A 12,673-nucleotide genomic window follows, 5' to 3' on the forward strand; every position below is an offset into this window, starting at 1 on the left:
TTATAAAAGTGTCCCTCCCAGCAAAATGGAGTTCCAGGGACGTACATGTATGTACATTGTATATATACTAAAAGGATTAAGTCTTGCGATATCTCGCTAGTTGCTGGATTTCGTTAGCCAATTTTAATTAATTATATTTCTAATACTATGATATATCTCAGTACAAAACCTCAAATTATCTATCAAAAAATTATTCAAAATTTGATGTTAGCACTGATTAACTGTTAGCTCCTTATCGTAGTACATACCTCCCAGGTAGTGCACAAAACAAAAAATATGCAAAGATCTGTTGATCGAGTTACCTTATATGAAAATCATGTACGACATGTGTCTTTTATAGTTTGAGTGATATCAATATTATCATTGCAAAATAAATATATTATTATTGATAAAAAAAAAATACATATATATAATACGCATACCTTCACTGGCACAATGTTCAGTATATGGTGTTCGTAAGTCCAACAATGATCATTTCATTACAGTCTATTTCCTAACAACGTTCGACTTCCACTTCCCAAAAAGAATTTTCATATCTTTCGAAATATATTTCATTATATCATCAATAATAATTATGCATAATTCTTACGATTCATATTTGTACCTAACTATAAAATCATTGGAGGGTCACTTTGACAGAGACTTGTGTTAAGGTGTACTAGCCTGTCCCGTTGTTGTTAAAACTACATGTCTGTGCTTTGAGGGGTAGGCCTATTGTCTCACCTGATGAAACTTGAAGTCGCATATCCCCCGTGTTATCCCCCGTGTTTTTATAACCATCGTTTCTTGTCCAGTTCAAGACTAACGATTATTTCATTCTACTTGATATTACCCCAGGGTTAACACTGGTTAAGGAAGATGTGCATTAATTGGCAAAATCAAACCAAAGTCAATCGAGTTGAACATTTTAAGCAATAAAACACCCCTCCCCAAAAAAAGGAAAACATTATAAATGGTGTTGTTGTATTTTTGGTGGGTGGGGTATAGCAAAATTATGCTGATACATGTGAAATAGTTTAAAAAGTACTGATGTTGTAGACTTTCCTACCGCATTAATATTTTTTCCCGGAAAAACGAGCTTGGGTTTAAAGACCCCTCCCCTTCTGGAAAATGAGCCTAGCATAGGATTTTATTTCCGGAATTTTTTTAAAAATATTGTTTATTTCATTCCCTACATTTTGTAGTTTTCATTTCTGACGTTTTAAAATTTTCATCTCTGACATTTATCATCATAAAGTACTTTTTCGGCAATGACAACAAAATTGAAATTTCCCTTATAAAAAAATTAAAGAATAAATCAAGAATAATTCATTGATTTCCAAATAATAAGTTCTGCTTATATTTAAAAGAATCTTATGACGATTTTATCCTCGGACACATGTAAGTGTAAGTTGTGAATTTTTTTTCATCTTTTCAAATCAAGATAATCAGACTGAATTTGATATCAGAAAGGTTTAGATAGAATTTATGACATACAGAAACTATGTTTGACGGAATAAAGTAATCAAAGTTGAGGAGATTCTGTCTTTCGGTGCTTTCAAACACATATAATTCAGTGGGCATTAAAATTTGGTGATCAAAAATTGCATGTTTTATTATTGAAATTATTGCGTTTTATTTCTAAACTTTGTATTTTTACTAAACTTAGTGTTGATTGTATTGTAAAATGAAAACTAAAAATGTCGGAAATGCAATGCAAAATTTCGGAAATGACATGCAGCGAGCTTGGAAGAAACAACCCCGGCTTTATTATCCACCATAGGAAATACTCAGTACGCTTCAGTACAGAATTTTCTCCTTTTCCACCTTCTTACTAGGGAGAATCTTATCCACCCATACTATTTACAGAGGGGTTTTACAGAGCAACTTGACATGTATTTCCCCCTAAAATAAAAAGGAAAGTGTCTGTTGAGATCGTGACTGATATAAAAATTCATAAAACACCATCAAGTCGTGTTCTTTTGTTAATATTTTTTATATTTATTTTGATTTTGGTTTAAATTAGATTTTCTACGACTTTAAGAGGCTATTTCTTTTTTATTTATGTGTGTGTGATGGGGGTGGTGGGTGGGGGGGGGGGGGTGGGTGGGGGTGGGGGGGTTATAGTTCTCTTGTTGCACGTCATCAACATTACTAATTAAATAATAATGTATATCCTTGGTCCCTTCAGACAGATGTTTATGGTTGCATATAGATATACAATACAGTAGACACATCTCCTGCAAACGTACATAGAGTGGATAATTAATTGACATTAAAGTTTTGTCTTTTTGTCAGCATATTAAATGAAAAAAAGTACACTACTACATGTAGTATATATGCAATTCTTATGCACAATTAGGCCATTCCAAGAGTTTTCTAAGTTAATTTAGCGTCCATCCTAAAATTAAAAACTTAATTATCTTTTTACCCTGGAAAAACACACGAACCAACAAAGAAAAAAAAAACAATAGGAACTTACAGCATTTCCATAATTTTTGCTTTGTAAGTGAGATACATGTATGTGGGAAAAAAGAAAAACAGAGGGCGGACCTTTTATTATACTGCGTTTTAAGGTCCGCCCTGCCATTTTAACGAGTTTTTTTTTTAAGCTACGATAACTTTTAATAAACTCTGTTCAAAATATTCGCCTTGTAATAGTAAGATATCTGAAATACAGAGGGCGGACCTTTTATTATACTGCGTTTTAAGATCCGCCCTATCTCTAGTTTGTATGCTACGAAAGTAAACCCTGTTCAAAATTTTCGCCTTGTAATAGTAAGATATCTGAAATATAGAGGGCGGACCTTTTATTATATTGCGTTTTAAGGTCCACCCTGTCTCTGTCCCTAATTTTTATGCTACGAAAATAAACCCTATTCAAAATTTTCGCTATGTAATAGTAAGATATCTGAAATATAGAGGGCGGACCTTTTATTATATTGCGTTTTAAGGTCCGCCCTGCCATTCTGACTATTTTTTATGTTACGGAAATAAACCTTGTCCAAAATGTTTTCTTTCTAACAGTAAGACATCTGAATTATAGATGGCGGACCTTTAAATATATTGCGTTTTAAGGTCCGCCCTGCCTCTTTCTCTAGTTTTTATGCTACGGAAATAAACCCTGTTCAAAATTTTCGCCTTGTAATAGTAAGATATCTGAAATATAGAGGGCGGACCTTTTATTATACTGCGTTTTAAGGTCCGCCCTATCTCTAGTTTGTATGCTACGAAAATAAACCCTGTTCAAAATGTTCGCCTTGTAATAGTAAGATATCTGAAATATAGAGGGCGGACCTTTTATTATATTGCGTTTTAAGGTCCGCCCTGTCTCTTTCTCTAATTTTTATGCTACGAAAATAAACCCTGTTCAAAATGTTCGCCTTGTAATAGTAAGATATCTGAAATACAGAGGGCGGACCTTTTATTATACTGCGTTTTAAGGTCCGCCCTATCTCTAGTTTGTATGCTACGAAAGTAAACCCTGTTCAAAATGTTCGCCTTGTAATAGTAAGATATCTGAAATATAGAGGGCGGACCTTTTATTATATTGCGTTTTAAGGTCCGCCCTGCCATTCTGACTATTTTTTATGTTACGGAAATAAACCTTGTCCAAAATGTTTTCTTTCTAACAGTAAGACATCTGAATTATAGAAGGCGGACCTTTAAATATACTGCGTTTTAAGGTCCGCCCTGCCTCTTTCTCTAGTTTTTATGCTACGGAAATAAACCCTGTTCAAAATTTTCGCCTTGTAATAGTAAGATATCTGAAATATAGAGGGCGGACCTTTTATTATACTGCGTTTTAAGGTCCGCCCTGTCTCTTTCTCTAGTTTGTATGCTACGAAAATAAACCCTGTTCAAAATGTTCGCCTTGTAATAGTAAGATATCTTAAATATAGAGGGCGGACCTTTTATTATATTGCGTTTTAAGGTCCGCCCTGTCTCTTTCTCTAATTTTTATGCTACGAAAATAAACCCTGTTCAAAATGTTCGCCTTGTAATAGTAAGATATCTGAAATATAGAGGGGCGGACCTTTTATTATATTGCGTTTTAAGGTCCGCCCTGTCTCTTTCTCTAATTTTTATGCTACGAAAATAAACCCTGTTCAAAATGTTCGCCTTGTAATAGTAAGATATCTGAAATATAGAGGGCGGACCTTTTATTATACTGCGTTTTAAGGTCCGCCCTATCTCTAGTTTGTATGCTACGAAAATAAACCCTGTTCAAAATTTTCGCCTTGTAGTAGTAAGATATCTGAAATATAGAGGGCGGACCTTTTATTATACTGCGTTTTAAGGTCCGCCCTATCTCTAGTTTGTATGCTACGAAAATAAACCCTGTTCAAAATTTTCGCCTTGTAATAGTAAGATATCTGAAATATAGAGGGCGGACCTTTTATTATATTGCGTTTTAAGGTCCGCCCTGTCTCTGTCCCTAATTTTTATGCTACGAAAATAAACCCTATTCAAAATTTTCGCCTTGTAATAGTACGATATCTGAAAAACAGAGGGCAGACCTTTTATTATATTGCGTTTTAAGGTCCGCCCTGCCATTCTGACTATTTTTTATGTTACGGAAATAAACCTTGTCCAAAATGTTTTCTTTCTAACAGTAAGACATCTGAATTATAGATGGCGGACCTTTAATTATACTGCGTTTTAAGGTCCGCCCTGCCTCTTTCTCTAGTTTTTATGCTACGGAAATAAACCCTGTTCAAAATTTTCGCCTTGTAATAGTAAGATATCTGAAATATAGAGGGCGGACCTTTTATTATACTGCGTTTTAAGGTCCGCCCTGTCTCTTTCTCTAGTTTGTATGCTACGAAAATAAACCCTGTTCAAAATGTTCGCCTTGTAATAGTAAGATATCTGAAATATAGAGGGCGGACCTTTTATTATATTGCGTTTTAAGGTCCGCCCTGTCTCTTTCTCTAATTTTTATGCTACGAAAATAAACCCTGTTCAAAATGTTCGCCTTGTAATAGTAAGATATCTGAAATATAGAGGGCGGACCTTTTATTATACTGCGTTTTAAGGTCCGCCCTATCTCTAGTTTGTATGCTACGAAAATAAACCCTGTTCAAAATGTTCGCCTTGTAATAGTAAGATATCTGAAATATAGAGGGCGGACCTTTTATTATATTGCGTTTTAAGGTCCGCCCTGTCTCTTTCTCTAATTTTTATGCTACGAAAATAAACCCTGTTCAAAATGTTCGCCTTGTAATAGTAAGATATCTGAAATATAGAGGGCGGACCTTTTATTATATTGCGTTTTAAGGTCCGCCCTATCTCTAGTTTGTATGCTACGAAAATAAACCCTGTTCAAAATTTTCGCCTTGTAATAGTAAGATATCTGAAATATAGAGGGCGGACCTTTTATTATACTGCGTTTTAAGGTCCGCCCTATCTCTAGTTTGTATGCTACGAAAATAAACCCTGTTCAAAATGTTCGCCTTGTAATAGTAAGATATCTGAAATATAGAGGGCGGACCTTTTATTATATTGCGTTTTAAGGTCCGCCCTGTCTCTGTCCCTAATTTTTATGCTACGAAAATAAACCCTATTCAAAATTTTCGCCTTGTAATAGTACGATATCTGAAAAACAGAGGGCAGACCTTTTATTATACTGCGTTTTAAGGTCCGCCCTGCCATTCTGACTATTTTTTATGTTACGGAAATAAACCTTGTCCAAAATGTTTTCTTTCTAACAGTAAGACATCTGAATTATAGAAGGCGGACCTTTAAATATACTGCGTTTTAAGGTCCGCCCTGCCGTTTTGACTAGTTTTTATGTTACGGAAATAAAACCTTGTCCAAAATGTTTGCTTTCTAACAGTAAGACGTCTAAATTATAGAGGGCGGACCTTTAAATATACTGCGTTTTAAGGTCAGCCCTGCTTCTTTCTCTAGTTTTTATGCTACGAAAATAAACCCTGTTCAAAATTTTCGCCTTGTAATAGTAAGATATCTGAAAAACAGAGGGCGGACCTTTTATTATACTGCGTTTTAAGGTCCGCCCTGTCATTTTGACTAGTTTTTATGTTACGGAAATATACCCTGTCCAAAATGTTTGCTTTCTAATGGTAAAATATCTGAAAAACAGAGGGCCTCTTTCTCTAGTTTTTATGCTATGAAAATAAACCTGTTCAAAGTTATCGCCTAGTAATAGTACGATATCTGAAATACAGAAGGCGGGGCTTTTATTATACTGCGTTTTAAGGTCCGCCCTGCCCCTTTCTCTATTTTTCATGCTACAGAAAAAAAACCTGTCTATAATTTTCTCTTTGTAATAGATAGATCTAAACGGGGGATTAAGGTTTTACATAGGAATATCTAGGAAAAAAATTCAAAAATCTTCTTCTTAAGAACAACGTCATGATTAGTCATATTAATATGGAAGCATCATCAGTTAGTGTAGATGTACGTTTGTTCAAATCATGACCCCCGGGGTAGGGTGGGGTCACAATGGGGGATCAAAGTTTTACATAGGATATATATATATCGAAAAATTTTCTCCACAAGAACAGTGAAGCCATCTTTAGTCAGATTGATATGGAAACATCCTCAGGTATTGTAGATTCAAATTTGTTTAAACCATGATAACAGGTCATATAAAGTTAATTTTCCGCCGGAATATGGCTGAAATATAGCCGACTCGGCGTTAAACCCTAATCAATCAATCAATCAAACCATGACCCCCTAGGGGTAGGATGGGCCACAATGCACTATCAGGGATTAGCATGTGAATGTATAGGAAAAAAATTCTAAAACCTTTTTTTCAGGAACAACAAAGCCATGTTTAGTCACATTGATATAGAAGTATATTGAGGTAGTGTAAATTCAAGTTTGTTTAAATCATGACCCCGAGGGGTAGGGTGGGGCTAGCGCTATATCTATAAAAATCATGACACCTGGGGTAGGGTGGGGTCACAATAGTGATTAATGTTTTACATTGGAAGATATGTTAGAATAAATTTGCTGATGAAAAACAGCAGGGCCTTATTGACTCAGGTGAGCGTTGTGGCCCATGGGCCTCTTATTTTATGTCAAGGTCTTGGAAAATCGTAGGACGATTCTTTTATAAAAGGCAGTGACGAATCTGAATGTATAATGGTAGTACAATGTATATTTATCTAGAATATATTCACCACATACAATCAAAAGATACGTTCAGATTTATTATCCATGTATATCACAAAAATGTTATGTTAGAATGATCATTAGTTGTACTGTATCCGTATCTATAGACTTTGATTCATATAGCATGAAAAAGAGGGAGTATTTGTTTCTGTATTCACACAATGAATTGGGAAAATAATCACCTTAAAAATAAGAAAGGGGTTCATCAACACTACGTACATAATGTATGTGGTAAATGCCTTGTGTAACAAGTAAAAAGAAATCTGTAATACACCAGGTGGTGTTTATTTTCTACGTACTTGATACGCAAGGAGCAGATGGAAATTTAAAGAAGGTGTTATTGCCACCCCTCCCCCTCTTCCTCACCTGAGATGCAATGTATTACCGGAAATTTCTCCAGCCACTACCGAAATTATTCATATTACATGCGCAGATCTGGGGGGGGGGGGAGTCGGGGGGACCCCCCCCCCCATCTGGAATTTGCAGAGTTATTAAAAGTATATACTGAAGTAATGACTTTGGGCCCCCTTAGAAAACGTGGACCCTACCATCACCACCACGAAATAGGTGTTTTTCACGTTTTGGAAATGGAAATGGAATTGGATTTTACGTTTTTTTTTTCTTCCTTGACAAGAAATTTTTGGGTTAGAAATTTTTTTGACTGGGATGCCCCCCCCCCTGGAAAAATTCTTGATCCGCGCCTGTATAATCATTATTCAAAATTGTTAGGTTATATCCGAAACAACATATGTGCAATGTATAGCATTTATGAAAATCGAACTTCAAATATTCTGTCATGACTACATGAGACCGATTGTATTATTTCCTCCATGGTTACCACGGAGAATGACTAAGGACTTCGAAAAGGATAATTTAAGGAGATTGGCAAAGTTCCCAGCTTTCGCAAAGAATTTTTCAAAAACTCTTGAGCAGGTGTAGTGGTACTAAACAATACACTTTATTGGTTTTCACCGCGTAGAAAATTCTACACGGGAGATCACTCTCAATCAAGCTCCAGACAGCACAGTATTACTCCATATCATTATTCGTAGGGAAAGAAGTCCCGGAGAGTATGGAGTATGACTCTCAGTCATACTCCATACAGTGTCAATATTTAATTCTCCGGGACTACTTGGTATGGAGTTGTAGCGTAACGTAATACTGAGCTGTCTGCAGCTTTGACTCTCATGATGGAAAACCCCATGAATTACCTTTTCTCTCCGGATAACCGTGAGTTGCCACTTTCCATAAATGAATAAAATAAATAATCATAAATAATCAGCGTTTTATAAAAGAAATATATTTTTGATTTAAAATTAGACTGAAACGCTTCTAGTCGATATCACGAAAATGTACATATCATGTAGCTTGAAATGGGAAATATGACGCACGCTTGACAACGTCCCCAGAAACAATCAGTCAGTATATTTCTGGGTGCATTTGGGGGGGGGGGGGGGTTATAGCACAAATTAATGTAGAAAATAGAAATTCCTTGATACGCAAAAAAAAAAGGAAGAGGATCAACTGATGTTTCCTCCCCCTTCCCCCGTTCATACAGACGTGAGATACATAAATGACTTGTATATAGAACTGGACATTCAACTTTGCCCAAAATGCTTCATGTTGGTAAAAAAAGAAAATATTTTACAATAATGATTTCAAATTTTAATCGGTCATGCAATACAGCATGCTGGATTATCCCACAGTCTGTCTATTATAGTCACAGTAAAATGTGTAATTTCTTTTTCTTTCTTTTTCTTTTGGCAAAAAAAAAAAAAAAAAAAAAATACAAAAAAATACAAAAATGAAATATTATTTCATATGTAGTTCATTATGACGAGGAAGAGTGATATTTTTATAAGAAAGAATTAAATCCAAACCATGATTATACTTTAAATCTGATGTATATGTTTTCAATATTGAATTACAGGTTTTAAGCTTTAACATTACATGTATTTTGTTTCTGCAGTAAATACAGATCGAATACAACATTAGGCTATATATTACCCTATCCACAAATAAAGGGCAAAATATTATTATAAACTGAAAACAAGTTAATTGTAAAAACTAAAGGGAAACATATACATACTTTTATTTTTTATCGGTCTTAGTATTAAACTCTACACTTGGAATAAGAAATTTCTTTAAATATTGTAATAAAAATAGACTATATATAATTAAATAATTATATCACATTTTTGATGTGTACGCATGAATATCATAATAGTATTATAATTTGTTCTTCAGCATAATGTATTAAAATAGAGAATTCATATCTATTGATTTAAAGCAAACACATGACCATTACATTGTCATTGCTCTCTGCCGCGGGCTCTACCTGCGGGTACCTGTCAGGTATACGAATACTTCACACCCCCATTGTTTTATTGCCTATACACACCGGCAGATTTCACACCTTTAATCGTCCTAATTTACACAAAGCAAATGCTGGGGGAAAACAAACACAAGCCCAATAAATGCGACATTTTTTTTTTAAATCATTGCCCTAAACGGTATTGCTAAAAGCACACTAAACATGGAGTACCCCGGTAGCAATTCCTGCCCTAAGAGATATGTTGTACAAAAAAATAAACACAACAGCTAGGGTAAATCCTTAATCTTTCTTCATATGATGTAAACAAACTCTCTTTAATTTTATGTGTTTAAGTCAAGATTAAAACATTTTGCACCACCCGGACCTTTAAACTTAGGTGGACCTTTTCTTATACGGGCCGGACCTTTTCTTATAAAAGGCGGACCTTATATGTTATCGTATTAGGTCCCCCCGGACCTTTAAACGAGGCGGACCAAATATTATGCGACACCGGTCGACAGGGGATGCTCACTCCTCCATGGTATCGGATCCCACCTTTGATGTTTTTTAGAGGTCCGTGTTTGCTCTTCTCTTTCACTGGACTTTTAGCGTGATAACTGTTCGTTATCAGGCTCAATCTTCGTTATACCCCCTGTCCTGTGCAGTCTTCTCGATATAGTGCAGCTCAAAGAGTTTTTGAAACATTTATTACATACTTAGTAATAAATACAGGTATTTAGAATACTCGATTTGTCTGACTTCACAATAGCTTCAAGACTGATATAGATCCTGCAGTGCTAATCAGGCCTGTAGGAAGCAATTTCACTCTGAGGGGGGCACAACTATACATTTTCAGTTGGGGGGCACTGTCAACTACCAAAATTCCTTGACAAGCAAAAAATAATAATAATAATAATAATAATAATAAAATTGAATTAAATTAAAAAAAAGATAAGGTCATCAGACATTATTATTGAGGGGGCACAAGCATATAGTAGGTATGTTTTCTATAGTAATCTATATATCGGCAAAATTATTGGGGGGGGGGGGGGGGTCGGCGTGGGCACGCCCCCCCCCCCCCGTTTCCTATGGCCATGCTAATATGGGTCTGCATATTAGACCCCCTGTAGAATAAACCTTTAAAATATAGTACTTTAATATTACATCTCTTTTTTCTTCACATTCTCTGTAAAATTATTATATTTAATTAAGCATTGAATTCTTATTTTTGATGTCATCGGTCGTATAACAGCACCTTTCCGTGCCGAAAAATTATCATACCGGGCGGCCGTGCCGACACATAGAATACTGTGCGTTAGTGTTAGGGTCGATATTTGTTATAAAAGTTAGGGTGTAATATGGAAAAGGGTATGTTATATTATGTTTATTAATATTTATCAATAACATACAACACACATCTACTTCAATAACTATTGAAAGTGCTCCCTGTAGCTCCTGTAGTGTATTTTACACTCCCTCCCTTTCCAGGAACTTGAACTATTCCAACAGGATGGTAAAAAATTTAAAACATACAATTTTACCGGGGGAGGGGGGGGGGGGTCGTCTGCTGTATGTGCAACTTGTAATGTTCAAACTTATTGAATACCCAGCAGAAATAAATTTAACAATTCTAAAAGAAGACTCACAACTCTAGATTACATATTTTGCTTTTGCCTGCTAGATATCCAGAAGCATGGATATTTAAAAAGAAACAATGAATTTTGAATATATGATTAGCGATAACATCGAGACAAAGGGACATGACCATTAGTTTCACAATTGTCAATACTCAATAGTTTTATTCACGTGCATACATATAGTTTGTCCGATGTAAATTTTTTTTAGGTATGATGCATTTCCTGGGTATGATCAACTCCATACTGGTGCATGATCCTTTAAAGCTGAATATGGCGTAAATAGGAATACGCCATATTAGTTTTCCTATCTCCCATATCAGCACGGGGTTATATAAACCCTTCGCATTCGTTACACCTGACTGTTTTTATGTGGTTATTGCTTCGTTTAGTGCATGTATATCACACGTTGTCTTTTTGTATGTTTGGTAACTACTCCCCAGACATGATTCTGAAGTGACATTAAAAAAGCGGATTTATAGACGACCACAAATAGGCCGGGGGTCTGGGGGCCACCTAGGCCCCCATAAGCTCTGGGTCTAATGGTGCAAAATCCTGCATTCTGAGCATTTCCTGAGACTTAGTTTTCACTCTGATATTACATGTATCTTTTTTTTAAAGAAAAAAAAATTACAAATGTTACTTATTACCAACGTTTTACCGTACTCTTTGACACTTTTGTTTAATCAATTCACGTCATTTTTCACATTGGGCCACATCGCTCACCTGAGTAACTTTGGCCATGCTGTTCATTACCAGACTTCCCCCCTTGTAATACCTATTGTGGCCCCGCCCTACCCCCGGGGGCCATGCTTTGAACAATTTAGAATCTACACTACCCCAGGATGCTTCCTAATAAGTTTCCGCTTTTCTGGCTCAGTGGTTCTTGAGAAAAAGATTTTTAAAGATTTTTCCTATATATTTCAATGTAAAACTTGGATTCCCTATTGTGGCCCCGCCCTACCCCCGGGGGTCATGATTTGAACAATTTAAAATCTACACTACCCCAGGATGCTTCCACATAAGTTTCAGCTTTTCTGGCTCAGTGGTTCTTGAGAAGAAGATTTTTAAAGATTTTTCCTATATATTTCAATGTAAAACTTGGATTCCCTATTGTGTCCCCGCCCTACCCCCGGGGGTCATGATTTTAACAATTTAGAATCTACACTATCCCAGATGCTTCCACATAAGTTTCAGCTTTTCTGGCCCAGCGGTTCTTGAGATTTTTGTCTTTTCTTGATTATCTCCCCTTGTAAGGGGACTTGGCCCTTTATTTTAACAATTTAAACTCCCCTTCACCCAAGGGTACTTTGTACCAAGTTTGGTTAAAATTGGCCCAGTGGTTCTTGAGAAGAAGTTGAAAATGTGAAAAGTTTACAGACGGACGGACAACGGGTGATCAGAAAAGCTCACTTGAGCTTTCAGCTCAAGTGAGCTAAAAAAGTTTAAAAATTGTGTGAACACACACTGGTGATCCATAAGCCACAGCACTTATATGCCACTTTGCTATACATATTAACATTCACCTCAAATTAAGTGTCACCAGAGTTATGTATATTAATAAAATTAAATGCAACTTGTGCAGCTTCAGTTTTATGTAAAT

The sequence above is a fragment of the Saccostrea echinata genome, unplaced genomic scaffold (assembly GCF_033153115.1).
Source record: "Saccostrea echinata isolate AGI-Se365-2 ecotype Australia unplaced genomic scaffold, CSIRO_AGI_Sech_v1 ptg000008l, whole genome shotgun sequence".
NCBI lineage: Eukaryota > Metazoa > Mollusca > Bivalvia > Ostreida > Ostreidae > Saccostrea > Saccostrea echinata.